This window comes from Anas acuta, chromosome Z (genome assembly GCF_963932015.1).
Source record: "Anas acuta chromosome Z, bAnaAcu1.1, whole genome shotgun sequence".
NCBI lineage: Eukaryota > Metazoa > Chordata > Aves > Anseriformes > Anatidae > Anas > Anas acuta.
In genome coordinates, this window is record NC_089017.1 from 65,105,448 (window position 1) to 65,129,325 (window position 23,878).

The 23,878-nt window shown below is 37.6% G+C and overlaps 1 protein-coding gene across 4 annotated transcripts in view; it reads left to right on the forward strand.

Moving 5' to 3' along the window:
• LINGO2 (leucine rich repeat and Ig domain containing 2) overlaps positions 1 to 23,878 on the forward strand; it is a 565,290-nt gene that overhangs the window by 288,172 nt on the left and 253,240 nt on the right. For 3 of the 4 annotated variants that reach the window (XM_068667144.1, XM_068667146.1, XM_068667147.1), the window contains one exon: positions 6,152 to 6,234. The exons of the other annotated variant lie outside the window; for it this stretch is intronic. The gene's annotated coding sequence lies outside the window, so the exon portion shown is untranslated. The remainder of the gene's footprint in view (positions 1 to 6,151; positions 6,235 to 23,878) is intronic. 4 annotated transcript variants of the gene reach the window in all.

Sequence of the window (23,878 nt, forward strand, 5' to 3'; positions counted from 1 at the left end):
ATCATATAGTCAACCGTCTTGTCATGTTGCTCAATTGTAAGATACTGCTGACTTCTTAGCTGGGAAGTCACCTAAATTACTTAGCAAAAACATGATTTTCACCATGAGACTTTCTTTATTTGCTCAGACCTCAACCGTAATCTCAACAGTAGTCTGTTCCCAGCATTGCTAAGAGAAAGTTAGGATACGTGTATGCAGTGAGCAGTGTCTTGGTAAACCCTCTTAGCTTCCAGGACTGACAATTTAACGACCTGAGCTGAATGTCACTAGTATGTTTAATTAATGTTGATTTTATAGCCATCTGCACAGTCAAATGATGTCTGTGTTTGGTTGTTTGATACTTGTTCATAAGCAACTATCCTAGTCCTTAACCAGTCAAGATTTTACATTTTTATGTAAGTCTGAAGTATCATTTGCTACTGGGGATCTGTGTTACTATGTTTCATGTTTTAAACAAAAAAGAAACCAAAAAAGTTCTTGTAGTGGTAGTTTATACCCTCAGTCGCTTAAGATACCTAAAACTCTATTCTGTATCATGAATAAAATCAGAGCTATACTGCTACATATCTTTCTGAAATGATTGTGTACAGATGTTTTTTAAGTAATTGCAGTCTATGCTACTGTCTTTTTGCTCTGCTGCCTTTTTTTGGCTCTGAGTTCTTTTCACTTTTATTTAATTACTTTCTGATCATACCATTGCTCTTCTCTAAATCTGCTAAATTCCAGTCACATATTACAAAAAGATTTGGATCCTTTTCTATTTGGAAGACTTGTGGTAAGTCTGTTTAAGAATAAATGAATATTAATTGGCCTCAGACACATGTAAACTGGAAATTAGACATCTAATAAGAGAAAAGCATGGTTCTGGAGCAGTGTTTCCATTCATCCCATTTGTCTGGAGACATCTGAGTTAATATTTAGATAGACGACTGTGTAACATGATTGCCAAGATAGGAGGACTGAAGAAGATTCTTTCCAGTATTGTCTGTTAGTCCACTAGGAAAATATGATGCCAGATAGTTTGTGTCTTTGAATAGGTGCTTACTGTGAAAGAGCATACAGGTCTTCTTGACCTTGAGACAGGTTTCTATGATGTCTTTTTGAGATTTTGAGAAGATGTCTCAATTTGAAATGTTTGTGAACGTGATTGTAGAAAACATTGATAAAACAAATAATATAGACAAAGGGATATTGACAAAGAGCAACAATGTTACTGACATAGAAAGAGTATGAATCACACACCACATAAAAAAAAAAAAAATAGCAGAAGAATACCAAATAAATTAGATTCAGCACTAAAATATTGGATCTATAGCACTTATAGTCCAAAACTATGCAGAAAAGGAAGGTGTCCTTTCACTGTCTGTTTGATTATGCAAATAACCAGGTTATAGTGCTATAATTCTTTTTGTCTAAGCATTATATACAAATACATGTGTATGTATTGAAATTACATATTACTTAGATCAAAGATCTCTCACACATTAGCTCTGATAGTTACTAATCAATGTTTTTCCGCTTCACTTTTTTTTTGTTTCATTGTTTTTCCCTCATTGTTTCTCCTACAGTTTGACTGCTTCTTTTTTAAGGCTTCAATCTACATTATATTTTCAGTAGTAAACCACCTAGGCAGCAGTATAATGCACCTTCTGTTCCTAAAAATATGCCATTGTGAAAATGCTGTCTGTCTTCAGGATGAGGTGTGCTGGAGGAGGAAGGGAGGAGTTTCTTTTTTCATTTTAGTCATGAATATACACTAAAATTGTGACGTACTGGTTGTACAAATTGAACTACTCTTTCTTCTGTGTGTGTGTGTTGTTTTTTGTTAGTTTGTTTTTGCTATGCTGTGTTTCCAGGATATAGTTGCATTTTTTGAAAAGCATTTTTGTGAATAGCTCTTTCTTCATAGATACTCTCCCAAGATCAAGGAATGCAGAATGACAAGTTGTCCTACCGTCTTAAGATGTAGAGCTTAGCGATATGGTTTAGTAGAAGACTGTTAGTATTAGGTCAGAGGTTGGACTTGATGATCTTGAGGTCTCTTCCAACCTAGAAATTCTGTGATTCTGTGTGATTCTGTGACTAGATTATCCTCAGTAAAGAATTATAATTCAGTGTGTCTGTTTCTTCCCCCTTTTCCAGTAAGGCAATACTGTATGATTCATCTTACTCCAATGTCAACAGATGTGGAATGAAGCCAGAACTCTTTTTCTTTCTTGTCCCTGATTTTTAAGAATTAAAGAATGGAGGATGATAAGTAGATGTTTGAACAGTAGTGTTCAGCCCCAAGTTGTGCATTTTCCTTATACACTGGTACTGCTTTTTCTCCTATTTTGTTGTGTGAGAATATATACAAGCCCCTGTTTGGTCCTCTCAAATCAGCGGAACTTCTTTCAGAATAAAGTTGAGTAGTGCTGGCAGAAACAGGTTACGTTTTCAAATACCAGTCTGAGAATAATTTTTAATTATCCAATTACAACTTAACTAAAAGGAAATCTAAAATTGGAAGAAGGAATTCAGGCAAAAGGAAGGAACTAGACAAACATATTGAATCTTATGTTTGGCAGATCAAGTTCTGAAGTTTATTTTAGAAGTAGTCCTGTCCAGAAGTTCAAATGATTAATCCTTTGAGATGCATAAATATTTTAGGAAGTATCAAAGATATTGTCTGTCTAATTCCCAAATCCTAAAAGACAAGTAGAAGAGTTATAATCCATCCAGGCTGCATTCATTTTGGTTTCACTTCTTCCAAAAATTTAAAATAGAATTATTTTAATAAATAAATAAACAAGATATTGCTATTAGCTGAAAATTCCTAATGACTTTCAGAACTAATATGCATTCAGACAATAAGTTTTTACATAAGGCCATAAATATTTAATATATTAATATAATTAATATATTACATATTATACATAACATAATAATATACATAATAAATATAACAATGCATTATACTATGTATGATAAATGTTAATTATAATAAATTATAATATTAATTAATAATATTAACACGATAATTTGACATTATCTAATTTAATTATATGATAATATTAATGTAATGTTAATATATTTAATATAATACATAAGATATGTACATAATTTGTTGAGTTATGTTGGCAGACAGGAAGTAGACAAAGGTTTAAGAAGCTGTCAATTTATCTTCCTGGCAGACAATGCTATTTCATGTTTTCACATTTACAGAGATTTATGCTGAAAAATTAGAATAACTCAGAAAATAGGTTGCATATCTCATAAGACAGTATTTCCATTGAGGAATTTGGGCACTTTTTAGACTTAATCCTAAGCTTACAGAGAAAATTTGAAATGTCCTATATAACAGTAAAGAACATAACAGCAAAGTCCCAGGTGGTTCTCAGTAATTAATACAAACATCAAAAAATGGCATAGCATGAAAGGATTTCCTTCTCTGTTTTTTCTTTCAGCTCCTCACAAGTTATATATAAGTTTTATTGCCTTAAACTCAAAGAGCTGTGGTGGGTTTACCCTGCTGGGCAGCTGAACTCCACCACAACCGCTCACTTCCCCTCCTCAAAGGAAAAAAAGGGTATAAATGTAGGTAATTTCTCTTGAGGTCACCTTGACTGCATTTTCCTCTTATTGTTGCTGAATTTACTCTATATTCTACAAAATATTTCACAAGTGGGTGTTCTTACAGCCTTTCTCAACAACAAGTTATGTGTATATAATGCTGGCTAATATTAGAGTACCAGTAACTATCACTCATCACACAACATAACTCATCATAATACACTACAATGAACATTATTTAAAACAGTGAATTCTGGAAATAGAATAATGGGGAAAATGCCTCGTATCCCATATTTATACCGGTAATAGAACATTCTGTAAAACTAGTAATGAAACGCAAGAATTGTTCTCTTAGCATTGATACCTTCTAAGTAGATATTATTAAAAATAGATATTCTTACAACATCAAATTATCCATTGACCAAATATCAGTCATTATAATAAGGACGAAGTGGCTATTTTGCTGGCTTTAAAAGTAGTTTGGCAGGAAAAGCCATTCTGTCACATAAATTTGGACTGTGGCAAATTTTAACTGAATTGTTCTGTCCAGATATAGAAACAATCATATCCAAAAATGGATGGGTATCCAAAATATTTCATGTCATGAATAGCAAGACTGTGACTGAGGTGTCTCTCCTCCTTCATGTTTGAATTTACATTACATTAGAGAAAGCAGTGAGGTAAGAGAACAGCATATAAGACTATTCATTCCTAAGGAGGAATTCAAAGTATATAAATACAGGACTGAGTTGCCCCTACAAATTAGGATAAACTGAATGAAGTTACTTAAATGCTCACTCTCAAATTATTTCTTTTTTTAACAAAATGTAAAATGGGAGCATGTTTTTCAATAGGGAGAGTGTTTTTCAATACTCAGCTCAACCAATCAGTGAGAGATGTGGTCTGAATTCAAGTGCTGACCCTGCACAAAAGTGATGTTGGTCTGGATCTCCTCAGGTTCCTTCCAACCAGTTATTCCATGACTTCATTATTCTTCACAGAAAATTTAAAAATTAAAAACAACTGATACCACAGGTCCAGTTCTGAATGTCAGTCACAAACCTTTGGCTTTAAAAAGCTTTAGGACAGTTGAATGTAAGGAGCAGACAGTCTTCTGATAAAAGCAGTTGTCTTGGCTGAGGTCTTAAGGACAGAGAGGCGAGAGCTAGATTTAGGATTACTTGTAGAAAGAAACCAGAACACTATAGGTGAGTTAGAACACTATAGGTGAGTTGTGTGATACCTAAGCCCCTCAGACTAATTTTTTTTCAGCAAATCTACAGTTTGAGAGTACACAGGTACCTAAGAGTGCACATGGAACAAAATGTAGCAGTACTTATGTTATTTTTATTAACTTTACTCCATTTTATACAGTTTGTATTCTCAGTTTATATGATTTTCCTGGGATTATACAAAAAGGCTTCTAGAAAACAAACAAACAAACAAACAAACAAAAACTTCCTCCTTGACTTCTCTAGTATCTCTAAATTCTAAATCTTAACTAATATAAGCCTGCCCCTTTAATGTGATGAGTGAATCTCATGATTCCAGGAAGAAAAAATTATAAGCTCAGACCTTCTTAAACGTCTTGTCAGTTATGTATATTATTTTATAGTGACCCATTCTAATTTTGTACATCACAGTGCTTCTGTGTAACACTGAAGGTTTGAGATTGTTTCAAGTGGGGAAGCCAAAACACAGTTATCTTTATGTTATTTTTAAAATATGTATCTTGGCAATAAATCATTATTTCTGAGACCAAACCCTGATGTAGGTAGAAAATACGGATGCTTATTTTAATTTCCTGAACTAAATATCTGAAGCATTGGTTTAGCTCTTCTTATTTACTTGAAGAATGATACTATAGCTGGTTATATAACCAGAAGGAAGAGTATTTTTAATGAAGAATCACTAAATGGTAGATCTTAGCTCTCCAATGTTGTCTGCTTCCTTTTAACTAAATACAGAGGCCAAGTTTTTAATTTTTATTTTATTAATGCATAACTGTTATGGTGCTTTTTAAGTTCTTCCCCAGATAATACAAGCCTGCAAAAATAGCAAGTAGGCTAGGTAAATAACTGGGACATCCAAGATTCCATCTACTCATACAATCTATATGACTGCATGTCAGGGTTTACCTCCTGCTGCCTGTGACTACAAGAGCTCTAAAGGTGACTACAAGAGCTCTAAAGCTTCCATTATTATTCACTAAACTCATAAGGAAAACTTAGGAGACATGTTATGTAACTGACTACACTGCAGTGTTTTTGTTTTTTTTTTTGGTGTTGCTGTTTTCTGTGAATGCTTAATGGCAGTTTGTGATTTGTTGTGTACTCAATCTTGAAATGCAAATATAATGAAAGGAGAACATGAGTTATTATGTTGGTCTGCTGAAAGGTTTCTGACCCTGTTAATCAAATTATTTTATCCAAAGACTTGAAAGCCACTGTTTATTTATTTTATATTTTTTATTTTATTTTATTTTATTTTATTTTATTTTATTTTATTTTATTTTATTTTATTTTATTTTATTTTATTTTATTTTATTTTATTTGTTCCGTTGTTATTTTTAATTTTTTGTTGCTGTTGTTTTAATCAGGTTGATATGAAGGTAACAGTCTGGAGAAGGGAAGTGGTGGAATACTACCACCAAATGCGTGAGCAATGAGCAGTTTCAACTTGGTAAGTTTCTGTTAATTTTTTCACTTGTGACCGTTCTTCCATAAGTGATCTCATTCATGTTTGCTGTAACATCTCAGATGGTGCTTGTTGTTATTCTTGTTGTCTGTGTTAACTTTATAAACTTTGCCTTCTGTGTTAAAGTACTCAATATGTCATGACCTGTTTGTCATGTACCCAAGTATTTTCAGTCCCCAGCCACAGAAATTATTTTCTAATCATTCAAATATGTTCAAAATTTTGGCCTCTTGTGCCAGGACTAGATGCTGAAATGTTGAAAATTTTGTAAGCTGAAGGGTCTGCTTTTAAAATGTTGGTGTTTGTTTTATTCTAATTTTCAGGGTTTTGTTGTTGTTGTTGTTGTTGTTTTTATCAAGAAAATCATAAACTTGAATTTTAAAAATACTGTTCTAGAATTTCAAAATACACTTTTAAAACATTTACTTATCTTACTCTTATGCTGAAGAATGTTTGATTCAGGTGATTTGCTGTTTTATGAAAGAGTAGTCTGTGCTATTTCTTGCAGGTGGAAAAATAGAAGCATTTATAGAGAATAGCCTCCAACCTCCCTCAGAAAGTATAACTAGCCCTAGTAGTGTTTATAAACTAGCATATCAGTAACAAACACAACCTTCAGCTAATAAAGTACAGTGCTGAGTAGTTGTAAGGTAGTTTTATAAATTCAAAAATAATTCAGATGAGCTGCAGCATTTAATAGTGCATCAATTTCAAATTTTTAACCTGAAAATATGAAAGTATCACTGGAACCTGTCAAAACTTAAGGCCATAATCTGTATGATTTACAAAGATACTAATGTTGTCAGCAAAGAAATATGTAATAAAGAGTTGTACTTCTGTCAAGGTAGGTCCTATCTGATCCCTATTTACATGTATATGTGTATGCATACTCAATTATATATCAGTATTTATAGAGCTTCTACTGATAAATGGACTATCTATATCTTTTGTTTAAAAGAAATTGTTTTTTTTTTGTTTCTTTTTTTTTTTGTTTCTTTTTTAATTTGACTATTGTATCAGTAGTGACAATTCATCAACAGTGCTTCACCACTGTACTGGGTTTGAAAACGTACCAAATAATAATGTAGGTATAAGAAAAGCTCTCCAAAAATTAAGTTCCTTGTGCTCACTGGTAGGAGGTAGAGTCATCAAAATCTTAATAGTAGAGAAACACAAGAAATATAGCTGTATCCTTTATGAAGGAGATTTATTTTCTTATTATGGGAACTTAGTTGAACTGTTTGATCTGTCCAAGCTAAACAGCGAGTCCACTAATATTTTAATAACTATGCTGATTCAATCCCCCTCTTGTCCTTATAAACCTTATATAACCAGTCACTGTCACTTCTCTTTATGAAGCACCATGAATCTTTTCTTGCTGGGTCCGTAAAATCCCACTTGCACTGCATACAGGTATTTACATATTGTCTCCTTAGAGATTTGCAAGGAAGATGACAATTCTGGTATTCAGTTCTTGTGCATAAATGGAGATGGTCTTGTTGGGGCATTTTTATTGTACCCCTTGAGATAAGTTAAATGCACATCTGTGCTTAAATACAAAGAGGACTAACCTCTAATGACTAATGCATTGTGCAGAGTCCTATGAGGTGTCTGCAGAGATATGTCATGCCCTGGCCCCTTACACATACTTGCCCCATCATCAATTCCATGAGCACCTAAGCCCCCTGCTGGGTTCATCCCCAGTCCCACTGCTCAGGGGTGGTCCCTGAGCAATCACATTGCACCACAGCTACAACACAAAGGCCCAGCACTGTCTTATCTCCTCAGCAAGGTAAACCTCACTCCCTGACATGGAGTCCTTCTGTCTCTGATGTCCCTGCTCCCCCAGTTTAACCCCTTCTGCAACCAGACTTTCTTGCCCTCTGTGCTAGATCATTCCTTGGTCAGAAATTACCACTGCTGAGCAATTACAGCTTTATTTTGCCCCATGGTCTACTATGTGGAGAAAAAAAAAATAATAATAATTTTAAAAGTGCATTTTTTTTTTTTTTGGTTGGTTGCATTTATTTTGCTCTGTTTCTGCAGGTTTAGGAGTGATTTTTGCTCTAGAGCTTAGACTTGCCTTGGCACTTAATAGGCACTAATAGGCACTAATTTCTTGCCTTAACATCAGCACGTCATGTGCCTATGCTATGTTTCAAATAAAATGAAAGGGGTATTAGTTTTTCAGATAAATCTTCTTTATTTTAGACAATTTGCAGTTTTTAAGATTTCAGTAGCAAAGTGGAAATGGTATATCACAGGAAGGTTATAGCATATGCAGAAAAAAAAAAAAAAAGTGAGTTGTGCTCACTTGAAAAACAACTGGTGATTCTTATGCACTTGTGACTTATTTTCCTATTGACAGTTGTGGGCATTACTGCATATTTGCAAACTGTCACCTCCCTGGTTCACTGAAATTCAGTCACTTATCTTGTCTTTGCTTTTGTGTTCAGAGTGTTGGGCTCGTGAACCCTACAGCCTCATTTCAGAGTAGAGTGCAACTCCATGTGGGTGCAACTCACATGAGTGGAGTGAATTTAAGTGCCCTTTCATTGCTTATTGGATTACATGTCATGAATTGGATTACATGTCATCTACCTCATTCACACCATTTCTTATTTGTATAACAGTCATGTCATACAGTTTTTCATCTCTTACTGCTATCAAGCCCATCAATCTTGCATTTGTACAAGACAGAATATGAGACGTGAAGAATCATCTTTGGACCAGGGAATTTTGTTGTTGTTATGCCCACTGACGGGCATGGTGCCACTGCTCTAGGTCCACCAGTTCAGTATGGGTAAGACCACACCGGGAGTACATTGTCCAATTTTGGGATCTCCAGTAAAGAACAGACACTGACATCCTGGAGTTTGTTCAAGGGAGGCCATGGAGACAGACAGGGGACTAGAGCACCAAGCACATGAGAGAAGCCGAGGAAGAGAAGATATTGTTTTTGACAACTACCAGATAGGAGGACAGAGAGAAGACAGACTCTTCTCAGATATGCACAATAGTAGGGCAAGAGGTGACTGGTGCAAGTGGAATTGTGGAAAATTCTTGCTAACTATAAGGAGTTTGTTTTTTTTTTTTGCATGCTTGTCTGCTTTTCTTAACCATAAGTTGATCAGATACTGGAGCAGTTTGTCCAGAGATACTGTGACATCTCTATTCTTGGAGATGTTAAAGACTAAACTGGGCACAATCTTGAGCATCTTGATCTCAATAGACGTGTGTTTAGAAGTCAGTTGGACTACCTGACCTCCAGTAGTCCCTCCATTTCTAAGTTATCCTGTGGGTTTGTGATACTGTAGTTAGCATTGTTCCCAAAAAGTAGGGAAAAGCAAACAAAGCCTTCTGAACTATTTTGCTCAACCATTTTTACTAACTTTAAGCAATTAGTTGTGAAAATGTTGACTAAACCAACATGAAAGGTGTCTTTTCCTAATTCTTGTTACAGTAATTAGAATATTAAAATCTTACAGATTTTGGACAATGCACAGATATGGGATAGATTAATGTGCTTCCAGTAGACATCTTAGATATTTGTAATGGCAAACATTTCCAATACACATCTACCCACCCTTCTTATTGAGAAAAAAAAAAATATATAAAAAAAATAATAAAATATATATATATATATATATGGATTCCTGGTTGCCAACATGAGCTAGCCAAATCTAACCGTGTAAAGATTTTGAAAGTAATCAACTTTTTTTGACTTTCCAATGTGGAGAGCTGGATGAAGATATGGTTGTTTCTTCAGTGTTGGTGGCAGGTAAGACAGAAAGGAATTAGGAGAGACATGTGAAATGTTTGGAGCAAAGTAGGCATTCCATATAATTTACAAGGCTATATTATCATTGGTAAAAGATCTTATTTAAATGCACCTGGTTTAGGTGGATTGTTTTTCATGTGAACATAGCATGACTTGCCATAGCATGACCTTTTATTTCTGCCTGGCATAATGTGCAGTTCTTAGATTTGCTATTCCCAGGGCACATTTTCTATGTAAGCTAGAGACATTTACACATAGAATAAAGTCATGCTATGGTACTTCTGCAGTTTTTAATGCATATTAAGCGGCTTTTCTAGATATACCCATGTCTGGAGATCTTTTCAGGGTGATGGCGCAGGGTTGAATAATATCATTTCCATTTTCTAGAGCAGTGGTCTGCAAACTTTCTTTTTTTTTTTTAATCATGCAGCACTATCAATATATATATATGTGTATGTATTTAGCATGTATACCCAATATCTGTATGCTTATTTAATTACAAATTATACATATGTATTACTGAAGTTATAATATTTTCTTCCTGTATTCAGCAGATTGTCTTGCATACCCTGTGGTGTGCATGCACTCACCCACTTCAGAGACCACTGTGCAAGAGGAGGTTTGAAAATATAGTCAGAGTAGACAAGTCATATTTACCACTGTTTGGGTGCACTACCTATGTGAGTATTGGAGAATACTATATCACTTTTGTAACTTCCAGGATGCTTCAGAAAGTTACTGCTTTCGGTTGCAGCTTCTAATAACATCTGCTGCACTGTATTATAATATCATTCCTTATTTTGTAGAAGGCCAAAGTGCTGTAATAGTTCAGTCCATGTACTGTGCATGCATACATAATATATTGTTGTTCATCACTGAGGGTGAGGATCACTGTAGTTCAGTAAAGATATGAAAAAAGCAAAGTAATACACCTTTCTTCAACTCTTTGTTGTTATTTGTTGTTTGATGTCCTTTTACTCTGTAGGAAGTCCATCTGAATCTGCTCAGATAGTTGTTTCTTTGAGGGCAGGATTGCTTAAAAACAGAACATTAGAACACTGTAATGCTAAATATGTCATCCGAATTTATTACGGTAGTTTTGTATGGTCTCTTACGAGTGACCACGTTATGGTGGATTTTCTTAAGACAGGTAAGAAGTGTTATCATTCTACCAAGTAGTATGCAACAAATGTTTCATTTGCCATTTAGGATTGACAAACCCAAGCAATTACTAGCTTTCATTTTATTAAAAGGTAACTGGGAGAGACAGAAAATACTGTGGGGAAAGTAACAGAAGTCGTAATATCAGTCTTTGGTTAAGAGCATCTTGTCTTCCTTTTGGAATAAGGAGCAAGGAAAGGGAAAAAGAAATATGAAAGACAGGGAAGAGCTTTCATCCTGAGTATAAGAAATGGACTCCAGAAACTCCCAAGGCTAAATAACACTGAAATGGAGGTCTCAGCTATCAACCTAAAAACTGTCAGAAATCATGGATCAGCTAAGGAAACAAAACAAAACAGAACAAAACAAAACAAACAACAACAACAAAATTTACTACCCACTTGATAAAATACAACTGTTCTGGTCATTTCTTATTTCAGAACTGTCTCCAAATTTGTACTTAAGTAAAAAAGCATTTACTTCTCTATCTTGTGTGTTGGGTCTGTCTGGGATGGAGTCACCTTTCCCTGCAGCAGCCCACACAGTGCTGTGCTCTGCACTCGTAGCTGGAACAGCACTGGTATCACTCCAGCACTGCATAGTGCTGGCACAACATCAGGACTCCTCCCAAGCCCCCAGGAGCCAGCAGGCTGGGGATGGGCAAGTGATGGGGAGGGGTCATCACAAGGGCAGCTGACCTAACCCAACCAAAAGGATATTCCATAACACCTGATGTCACACTCAGCTATAAAAAGGGGGGCCATTTAGGGGGAGGGGGCTGTTCCTCCTGAACAACCACTATGCGTTTTGAGGCCCTGCTTCCCAGGATGTGGCCGAACATCATTTGTTGAGAAGTAGAGAATATATATATTTGTTTTCATTCTCTGTGCTTCCGCACGGACTTATTGTTTCTTTTGGTTCTTTTTTTCTCCCCAGTCCCTTTCCCTTAAATTAAACCATTCTAATCTCAAACCTCAAGCTCTCTGTGTTGTATTTTCTCCCCCTTCCTCTTTGAGGAGAGGGGGAGTGAGAGAGCGGTTGTGGTGGAGCTCAGCTGCCCACCCAAGTAAAACCACCACATCTTGAAACTTGTGCTCTTTGTAAGACAGGATAGTGTTTAAAGTTCATTAACATGATTATGATAGTATTTAGTAAAGGCATCTGAAACAAATAGGGTAGTATGAGATCACACTAGTGGGTGATCTCAACCAATGTGCAAAAATGCTTTGCAGTACAAGGTTTTCAAACAGTAGAATGAGAGGAGAAGCTTCCCAAGTCACTTTGAGAAGAGAAGGCAAAAAAGAGGCAGACAGTGATATTGTACTTTCTCACAGCTAGTATGTGTGTTTTCTAAAAAAAAAAATAAATGTAAAAAAAAAGAAAAGGAAAGTGAAAGCAGATTTGCCTCCTGTGGAAACTCTGACAGAGAAGCTGGTGGCTTTCAGCATATTATGACTAGAAGCTGAAAAAGGTTTAGCATAAACGTAGATACCTTTATTTCTCTTGTAATATGCAATTAATATTTCTAATCCCTATTGTCCTTGCTGGCTCAATAGACCCTGCTCAATAGACATGCACAAAAGAGCTTTACATTTTACATCTACAATGGTTTATGCTCATTACTGATGTTTGTAGTGACAAAAATATTTTCACAGCTTGATTGGCTTTCTGTAAGGAAGACAGGGTGGAGTGCTAAGTGACCTAAAAGCTAGGTTTCACTACTTAAGGCAAAATATTTGAGTATTCATTCACTTCCAAATAGACCTGACCACTTGCAATGGAAAAAAAAAAAATGTTGGGAAAGAAGTTAAAGCATGGACTTGAAAGTGAATAACCATTTCAATAATTTTTTTCTTTTGCCATGATAGGAATCCTAGTAGAGAGCTTAGATTTCCTATGTTGTGTACAGAAAATGCCCTGCATGTTTTTGAAGTTTCTTTTACATCCATACTGTACACACTAAGCCTCTGCATTTAAAGCAGAAATAATAGTTAAAAAAAATAATAATAAAAAAAGCAGAGAAATAATAAAGAGAAAGAAAGACTGGACAGAAGAAATAGATCTAATATGTAGAAGAAATACAACTAATTAAAGACTTAATTTTGCTAAAGAACAAAGAAAGGATTCAGTCTTGGGAGACTGGAAACTTAGTAGTTCAGTTTTGAGAAGACCAGATACTCTTAGGTAGTAAGATTTTACACTCTTGTGATGGTTTTACCCAGCTAGGCATTTAAGCTCCACCACAACCACTCTTCTCACTCCCCTCCTCAAATGGAAAGGGGGTGAAAATACAATGGAAAGGGTTCAAGGGTTGAGATAAGAACAGGGAGTTATGATACAACAAGTATCATAACAGTTAAAACAGACTCAGTGTAGGGAGACTAATGAAATTTATTACCTATTACTTACAAGCTAGAGCAGTGAGAAATTTAAACCACAAACATCTTCCTCCACCTATCCTCTTCTCCCTCCTCCCTCCAAGTGGTGCAGGGGAACGGTGAATGGGGGCTTCAGTCAGTCTACGGTACTTCATGTCCACTGCTCCTTCACAGTCACCCTCTGCCCCTGTAGAAGGGGGTCCATTCCACGTGAAGCTGTCCTTCCCCAACTGAGCCTGTGAGGGCTGCCCACAGGCAGCAGCTCTTCAAGAACTGCTCCCACATGGCTCCATACCACAGGGTCCATCCATCCCCCAGGAGCAAACTGCTCCAGCACAGCTCCCCCACGGCTTCTACACACTAATTGTAATTCTTTGGCAAGCTTGAAGTTGAGCTGGAAATTGAACTCCAAACTTTTGACACTCTTCATTTCTGCTTTTAGTCTGTTTCTTACTATCATCTTTTCCAAAGACAGTTTACAGTAACTTTAAAAGTTAGCCATATAGTTACTTTAGTTTACAGCTCTACTTGTTTGTTGTTTTACTTAAAGGAAACCAAGAAAGACCTAATGGATGCTATTTCTTCTTCATTTGCAAGGGTAGATTGTAAATAGCTGTCTTAATGTCAGAGGTACAAAGATCAAAGCAATAACTCATCTCTGGTATAGCTTTCCAGATGCCAAACGAATTGTACCAGAGATAAATCTGGCCAATTACTATTTCAAGGAAACACAGAATAATTTGATTAAAGAGCTATCCCCCACCTCAAAAGTGATTAATTACTGAAAAAGTACTAATCTTAAAAGCACTCCTTCCAATAGGTCATGGAACATGTAGAAAGTATTACTAATGACCACTTAAGCCCTTACTTTTATCTACTTCAAAATACCATCTAATTTCTGTCACTTATCTTTTCAGTTCCTGTCTGTATGAATAAGTGTTATTTTTTTTTTCCTGACCTTGATCTTCTGTTGGCATTTGTGAAACACCTATCATGTAATAAGGAATTCATTTGCACTTGTAACAGTAATTTATAGTCATTAGCTTTTTTGCTGTCAATCTGTTTTTAAGCATGCTAATTGGAATGAGAAAGAAAGGATGGTCTGGGAAAACTATCATAATTGAAGATAGTATTTTATTTATTTTTGTAGTGTGAACATCTACTCTAAATTTCATTACTAACATTTCAACTATAATATGAAGTATTCCTAGAAGAAATGGCAACACTTCATTTTAAAATATAACCAGTCTTTTTCCTAACATACAAAAAAAGTCATATGGCATTACTCCATCAAGCAGTACCATCAAGGCTTCTTCTTGTCTGCTTATTCCACACTTCTGTACTGATAAAATAGAAATAGTGAAGCTAGCTGCCTTCCCACAGGTACGGACAACGTTTCATAAATAGCATTTGCATAGAGAAGGATCCTGTCTTAGAAACTGATGTGCTGAGACATGTTTTGATTTATATTTTGGCTCCTTCTGTTATTCTGACTGTGAAAAGGTTCTGATAGCATAAAGGCTTTTCTCAGGACCAAATGCTGCCAAAGTTCTTTTGCATAATCTAGAATTGTGTCCTAGCATCCATTGTGATGGAAGGTAAATATGAGGCAACAAGTGTAAAGGTTACCCATAATATCATGTCTACTTTCCTTAGCTGAAAAGAGCGGATAAATCTACTTGACTGTTAGAGCACTAACTAAATGAGGGTATGTCTTCAAAATCAGTTTCACATTTATTCAGGGCTAGAATCTTATACTTCTGCTCAAGTTTAACAACTCTTTTTATTCACAAATGGGTAAACTGAATGGTATTTGAGCTCACTCTGGAGTTTAAGGTGCATGTCCTATTCACAACTGCATGTTTATTCTGTATAGCTGCTACAAGTCCTTCTATTAGCACACTATGCTTACATAAAGCTAATATTAGTTATCAGTTTAAGTATCTTCAGAGAAGATAATCCAATTTAGGCAAGCCACTCTCTGATCCTAAATTTTAATGTACATTTCTGGACTTTTTTTCATAATTTAGAAGTAGAATTGAAGATTCCTTAGATTTTCAGATTCTACTTTATTTCTGTTTTATTCCTTCATATCAGTTTTCTCTAGCTATTTTTGAATCATCCCTTTGGCAGATAAAGTGTTATAAAATCAGTGGGGGACAGGTTGCTCTCTGATCTGTTAATTTAGTAAAGGGATAAAAAGGTGTTTTTAAGATGCTTTGCAAACAGTAGGTGTGGGTTGGTGGAGGAGTCATGAAAGACAGGCAGAGCAGAGGAGCTCAGAAAGTAGGGCAATAGTGTAGCAGGAAGACGTAAAACAAAATAAATCTGAAATGAGAATAAAGACTAAATTGGTAAAAATGATACAAAGGTGGTGAGCAAGGAAAGCACAAAATTCTGAAGTTAGATAGCATGTAATATACCTTCAGTGTCTGGTTACTCCTGCATAATAACAGGGCAGGGATGCCACCCACTAGATCAGGTTGGCCAAGGCCCCATCCAGCCTGGCCTTGAACACCTCTAGGGATGTGGCATTCACAACTTCCCTTGGCAGCCTGTTTCAGTGCCTCACTAACCTTACAGTGAAGAATTTCTTCCTAAAGTCTAATCTAAATCTATCCTCTTTTAGTTTAAAACCATTCCCCCTTGTCCTATCATTATCCACCTGAGTAAAGAGTCTTCTCCATCCTTCTTATAAAACTTCTTTAGGTACTGAATGAGATCTTGCCGGAGCCTTCTCTTCTCCAAACTGAACACAGAATCACAGAATCCTCAGCTCTCTAAACCTTTCTTCATAGGAGAGGTGCTCCAGCCCTTTGAGCATCTTTGCACCCCTCCTCTGGACTTGCTTTAACAGGTCTACATCTTTTAGAGCTTAGGTTTAAAACTTCTTATATTGATTATGTGCTTCAACATTTTATTGAATTGCACCCAGTCTTCACCTGTTTTGGAGAAGTTATAACCACTTATAGAAGTTATAACAATAGGGGCACAGGTTGTGTTTGCCTCTGTCCTTCTGATGGAGGAATCAATGCTGACAAGCGAGCTCACCACATTAACACGTGGCATTGGGACTGGAGCAACTGGCAGAACTTTGGGTTCTTTGATCATTGGAAGGTCTACCTGACACCACGATCATGTTTTCAGTGAGAAAATTTGTGTGGCCAAAGCCCAACTAGAGTTGAAGTTGGCCCTGTCTGTGGGAGACAATAAAAAAGTTTATTTTAGATATGTGAACAGAAAAAGGAGGACCAAAGAAACATAGGTCCACTACTTGATGGGGAAGGTCTCCTCACAGACAATGACAGAGGCAAAGCAGAGACATTTAATGCCTTCTTGCCTCTTTCAGTGGGAATGACAAACTCCCAACCGCCCCTGAATGTGTGCGGGATTTGCTGCTCTGCCTGTATCCATACAAGTCCATGGGTCTGGATGGGATTCATCCCAGGTGCTTAAAGAGCTGGCTGATGTCATCGTGGGACCTCTCTCAATTATTTTTCAATGATCTTGGACATCTGGAGAGGTCCCAGTAGACTGGAAGCTGGCAAATGTTGTTCCAGTTTTCAAGAAGAGTAAGAAAGAAGACCCTAGAAATTATGGGCCTGTCAGTTTCATGTCAGTGCCTGGTAAAATCATGGAGAAGATGATTCTTGAAGTTACTGAAGCGCACCTGGGGGATAATGCAGTCACTGGTCCCAGCCAAGATGGGTTCATGAGGATCCTGCCTAACAAATTTGATTTCCTTTTCTGGAAAGATCACCCATCTAGTTGATCAAGGGAAACCAGCTGATGTGATCTTTTTGGACTTCAGCAAGGCTTTTGGCACAGTTTCCCATAGGACCCTACTGAACAAAACATTCAGCACACAACTTAACAAAAACATCATACAATGGGTGAGCAATTGGCTGACAGGCAAGGCTCAAAGGGTTGTGGTAAATGGGGCCACATCTGGCTTGTGGATGGTCACTAGTGGGGTCCCTCAAGGCTCCATTTTAGGGCCAGTCTCTTCAATGTTTTTATAAATGATTTGGATGTAGGACTAGAAGGAGTTCTGAGCAAATTTGCCAATGACACCAAACTTGGAGGAGTTGTGGACTCGGGTGAGGGTGGAAATGCCTTGCAGGGAGACCTGGACAGTTTGGAGAGCTGGGCAATCACCAACCACATGAAGTTTAACAAGAGCAAGTGCTGGGTCCTGCACCTGGGACAGGGAAACCCTGGCTTTGCGTACAGACTGGGCGATGAGACACTGGAGAGAAGCCCCACAAAGAGGGATCTGGGGGTTGTGGTTGACAGCAAGTTGAATATGAGCCAGCAGTGTGCCCGGGCAGCCAGGAAGGCCAACCATATCCTGGGGTTCATCAAGCATGGCATTGCTAGTTGGTCGAGGGAGGTGATTGTCCCGCTCTACTCTGCACTGCTGCAGCCTCACCTCAAGTACTGTGTGCAGTTCTGTGCACCACAGTACAAGAAGGACATTAAACTGTTGGAGAGTGTCCAGAGGAGGGTGGCGAAGATGGTGAAGGGCCTAGAGGGTAATACATATGAGGAGCAGCTGAGGGCACTGGGCCTGTTCAGCCTAGAGAAGAGGAGGCTGTGGGGGGACCTCATCACGGTGTACAACTTCCTCACGAGGGGGAGTGGAGAGGCAGGTGACCTATCGTCCGTAATCACCAGTGATAGGACCCGTGGGAACGGTGTTAAGCTGAGGCAGGGAAAGTTTAGGCTGGACATCAGAAAGAGGTTCTTCACCAAGAAGGTGGTCGCACACTGGAACAGGCTCCCCAGTGAAGTAGTCACTGCACCAAGCCTGTCTGAATTTAAAAAACAATTCGACTGTGCACTTAGTCACATGGTCTAAACTTTTGGGCAGACCTGTGCAGTACCAGGAGTTGGACTTGATGATCCTTATGGGTCCCTTCCAGCTGGGGATATTCTATGATTCTATTATTCTATTATTCTAGGATGTAATTATGTTCAGACAAGCCATGTGATGTCCGAAGAACAGGAAGTCCCGTTAAGGAAACTAGGTGTCCAAAGATTAACTACTCTATCCTCTTTTCTAGTGCAAATTTTCAAAGTGGGTGTTGTGGTTCCGCTTGAGTGGGCAGCCGAGCTCCACCACAGCCGCTCTCTCACTCCCCCTCCTCAAAGAGGAATGGGGAGAAAATATGTGACAAGGGCTCAAGGATTGAGATAAGGACGAGAAAATCACGCAATAATTATTGTAACGGGCAAAACAGACTCAGCATAAGAAGACAGATAGTAAGATTTATTGCTCATTACTAACAAGCTAGAGAAGTGAGAAACAAAGGAAAGAAACCAAAAGCACCTTCCTCCCCATCCACCCTCTTCCACCTCCTCCCCCCGGGCGGCGCAGGGGAACGGGGGAATGGGGGTTATGGTCAGTCTACAGCACTTCTTCTCTGCCACTCCTTCTCGGTCACTCTCGTCCCCTGTGCTGTGGGGTCCCACCCACAGGATGTAGTCCTTGATGAACTGATCTGGCGTGGGCTTCCCACAGGCAGCAGCTCTTCCAGAGCCGCTCCAGATATGGGTCCGTACCACGGGGTCCATCCCTCAGGAGAAAACTGCTCCAACCTGGCTCCCCCATGGGCAGCAGCTCCTGCCAGGTCGCCTGCTCCTGCGTGGGCTCCTCTCCACGGGCTACAGGTCTGGCCTGGAATCTGCTCCGGCAGGGGTCTTCCACAGGCGGCAGCCTCCGTCGGTGCAGGGCCACCTGCTCCACCGTGGTCTCCTCCACGGGCTGCAGCGTGGAACCCTGCGCCACCGTGGTACTCCATGGGCTGCAGGGGGACATCCTGCTTCACCATGGTCCTCACCACAGGCCGCAGAGGACTTCTGCTCCGGCTCCTGGAGCACCTCTCCCCCTCCTTCTACGCTGACCTTGGCCCCTGCAAGGCTGTTCCTCACTCCCTTCACTCTCCCAGCTGCTGTGTGGCGCAGCGTTTTTTTCCCTGTCTTAAATATACTCTCACAGAGGCGCAAAACAACATCGCTTTTTGGCTCATCTCTGGAAAACAATGGGGCCCTTCCCAAACATGGGGCAGCTTCTAGATCTTTCTCACAGAAACCACCCCTATGGCTCCCTGCTACCAAAACCTTGCCACGTAAACCCCCTACAGTGGGAAAGTTTCTATTATGTGAAATTGCAAAACCTTTTTACTGTCTATTCTGGTGTCTTTATTGCCAAGAGTGTGCTTCATAATAAAATAGCAGTAGCTCGAGGTAAGATTCACCTTGCCAATTAACTATTAAATACAGGGGAAAGAAGCATGTCTTGACCTATGAAGCAGTAGCTTAAGGTCCACAATCTCATTTTTGGATTTAATTTCCAGGGTGTATATATATCTATTCTGTAACATGCAGTTTATTATTGATTATGTTTTATTTTTATTTTACACCTACTGGTAAACATACAAGTCAAATTGCCTTATGCTTCAATGACTTTTTAATACTAATACACACACACACACAAAAAGAAAGCCCTGAAACCTTTATATTCCTTTATATAAAAAAGCATTTTTAAGTTTAAGACCTTAGACATATGTTTCATTGTCGATGAGCCAAATTTAAGAGTGATTTACTGTACTTTCAGAGTACTATGCTTATCAGTTCATAAATTTATGCTACAACAACTTTCCCAACAGATTGTTCCTTACCTAGAGGAAATCCTGAAAAACACTGTTCAAAATCAGTAATTATGGTCCTCTTTGTAATTTGCCATGTAAAGTAATCTTGTTGAAATATGCTTTGTTGTACCCTGCCTAGATAGTTAATTCTTTTCAAAGAGAATGCTTAGCTGAGTTGTTATTAATCAAAATCTATGCCTCCAGCAACCATTTCTACAATAAAATAAAATACAATGTAGAAATGGTACAAAGCAAAATGAAGCTGTAATATGAAAACGGTGCACAATCTTGATCCCTTTCATTCTACCTGACAAAAAAAAAAAAAAAAAAAAAAAAAAAAAGTTTTATTGCCAGCACTAATGTATAAATTAGCTCTCTGGATTGCAAGATGGTAATATTGAAGGCAATTGCTAACATCAGTGAGGATTTAAGTTTGTATTTCATAATTTAATGTCCTTAATTTATCAGTAGATTGAGATTATTATTCAATAGTCCTACACATTAAAGCATTTCAATTAAAGTAACCTTTAAGTTTTCTGCCACATGAGTTGGTACTAGAGCTGATAGCTTCTTTTTGGAAGAGACACAAAGCACTTCTCAATTTGTAATATATTTGCAGACGGGAAATAATTATTTTTCCATCTTGCTGATAAACAAGTCCATCTTGCTGTTTCTACGTACAGTATTACCTTCATAAATTGAAACTTTATGGCAATTTTGCATTAAAAATATTCTAGCAATATTGCATCTCTGCCACCATAACACGTTTGACTAAGCTAAGTGTAATCAAAAAAGGAAATGGAGAAATTTGGCAATGTCCACTCCAGGACAGAGAAAAGAGGTGGCTTGGATGCAGCACTTTTAAGAGCTAAATTTGTTATTTGTTTAATGAGGAATTAAACAAATTTCTGTGAGGTTCTCTTGGCTTTAACAGCTGCAAGGGGTAGCAGTTCTGTTTGTTTGTTTGCTTGTTTGTTTGTTTGTTTCTGTTGTGTTAAAACGTGTTCTGGTATTCTGCCAGCCCTGGACATACTACTAAAAGCAAAAATATTTTTGTCCTAGTCCTTGACCACTCCTTGGAAAAAAAAAAAAAAAAAAAAAAAAAAAAAAAAAAAAAAAAAAAAAAAAAAAAGGAGGGGGGGGGGGGAAGAAAGGGGGAAAAGGAAGGTCTGAGTGCTTTATTTCTATTGCATTGGTACTACAGTCTACTGCTATAGGACTAACCTCAGAGAAAGAACAAGAAACATGAGATGGCCATCCATATGAATAAGCAGAGTGAAAGTCTTTGAAATTACATTGCTATTGCATAAATGAAAATAAGAGTGAATAAAGAGGAGAGAAAGCCATCTCAGCATATGGGAAACCCAGATCTCTGTGTGCTCAAGACAATCCTACAAGGAAAGAATACATTCTCAGATGCCCTCACATCATCTTGGGCTTTGGACTTACACTGCAGGATACTCCTGCTAAATTAATTAAGCACTTTCTGCTCCAAGGGCAGTCTGAGAAGATGCAGATAGAGGCAAGATGCAGAATGCGAGGAACATTTTCACTAAGTGCTGGAGTCCTGAAGTATTTTATACTACTGTCCATCTCTGTGCTTCTGACAGGTAGCAGAGAGGCATTCAGCAGGTTACCTGGGCCAGCTTTTAGCATTCCTGCAATAACTGCATTAACACTAGAAGCAGTGAGCTCTTCTCCTTCAGCTTTCACTGCTTACTGTCCACTGATCTTCCTTCCCTACCTCCATGGGTCTTGGCTCAAGATAGTCTTATAAACACTTCTTCTTTCAGGGACATTCCAAGTAAACTTTCATTTTTCGTCTAGTCACATAACTTTGTTTTCAAATTTAGTTCACTCTCTCGCCAGACACTCTTTCCTTTCTAATGGACCGTATCATAATGAAAATTACAAATACTTTGCACCTAAAAGCAAAGGAATTCATTTAGTTAATGCAGGACTAGGCAGATAATGTGTAATAATTATGGCTAATGTGTCACAAGAGGCAATAAATACAGATAGTAAGATGTACAACAGACATTTCCAGTAATGTGAAATATATTCCTTGTATCTCTTTTAGTTCATTTCAGTATGTAAATTTATCCTTTTAAGGCTGTGCAGCTGTTGTCAGATTAAAAATGTATCTGCAGCCTACTAAGATCCAGCATAATTTTCCATCAATAAACTTCACAGAGAGGAAACAAACAGAATTAATAAAATCAGAATATTCACTGGAAATAATATACCACTGAATCTACAGATGTGTAAAACACATACACACATAACCTACATTCATGGATGCATGCATATTTGCTTTTGTGAAGGACCAGCTGCTCTCTAGGGTGACGATGTGTCTTTTAGGAAGCTGATCAGAGTCCATTTTCTTCTCTGCCCATTGATTGTGTGAAATGCATCAAGCAAAACAAAAGCACTTTGCTTCTAATTATACATTATTATGAATTTCAAATCCAAAGTTAGAATTGTATCTGAAGTAAATGGATGAAATCCTTTGAGGGTTTTTCACCAGCATATAATTTTATTAGAATTCATTAAATCACTGTAGAGGGGGAAAAAAAGAACAACCCCAGGGAGGGTTTTTCCTCTTAGCATTTATGTTAGCTACTTCAAATTAAATACTTGAATTTTTTTTTGAAGTTTTTCTGCCTTGTCTTTCATGATGGTTTGGCTTGCTATTTCATAGCAAGGCAATACCAATTGGATGTAAAATTTCAATGAAAGTATTCTGAAGTTCTGAAGAGATACACTTATGGCTTTGCATATCATTTCTGCACTCTACTGAATGTGTTTTAGTTCTGTTTAAAAGAATGTATTTGTACAGCAGTAAAATATTGAAGGACTGACACATATTAAATATTTGCTGTAGTCTCAAAATGAAATCCAATTGTATACCTTGGCATACTAAAGCTTTAACACTTAGCTGCAAAAGTTCCGTAGTTTCATAGGGGTTTTGTGCCTTTTTTATCTTCTTTGTCTTATTTCATTGCTGGTATAACTCAACAGCACTGAAATTTGAGGAAGTTCTGTGTAATCTCACCATTATTATTATTTACTGCATTTTCTCTTTTGCCTTTGTACTGAATTGTAGTTCTTCTGGAAACAAATGCTTCTACCTGAGTCATAATGCTGATAGTGATTGACACTTGGAACATCTGATGCACGGGTAACTCAGCTCTTCCGTAATTGTGCCTTTTCTAGACAGAGAAAAGTTTGGAAATAAGTAATGGAAATGGAAATAACCAATGAGTCTTTTGACACAGTCATCTTTGCTACAGAGTTAAGAAAAATCTTGGTTTGCTACAGTGGTTGAAAAGTGTTTTACATCTTTTTAATCACCTGTGTACTGATATTCAGGAGGTTAAAGATGTGAGGAACTTGATTTCACAAGGCTGGTGTTGTATTAATCCTTTTTGTTTTCTCTTTAGCTTCCACGAATTTCTTTTGGAGAAGCGGCGAGCATGTTCAAAAGGTTGACCAAAGAAAAGCAGGTTTTTTGCTTGTATTCTTTAGGGGAAAAAAAAAGGTCTGCCAAATGATAAGCTCTTGCACACCTGAGCACAGGATTTCCTGAAACTGGAGTCTGTTTCATGGCAAAGCATAAGAGCTCCGGAGTTGCTTCATTTGCCAAGTCAAGCAAT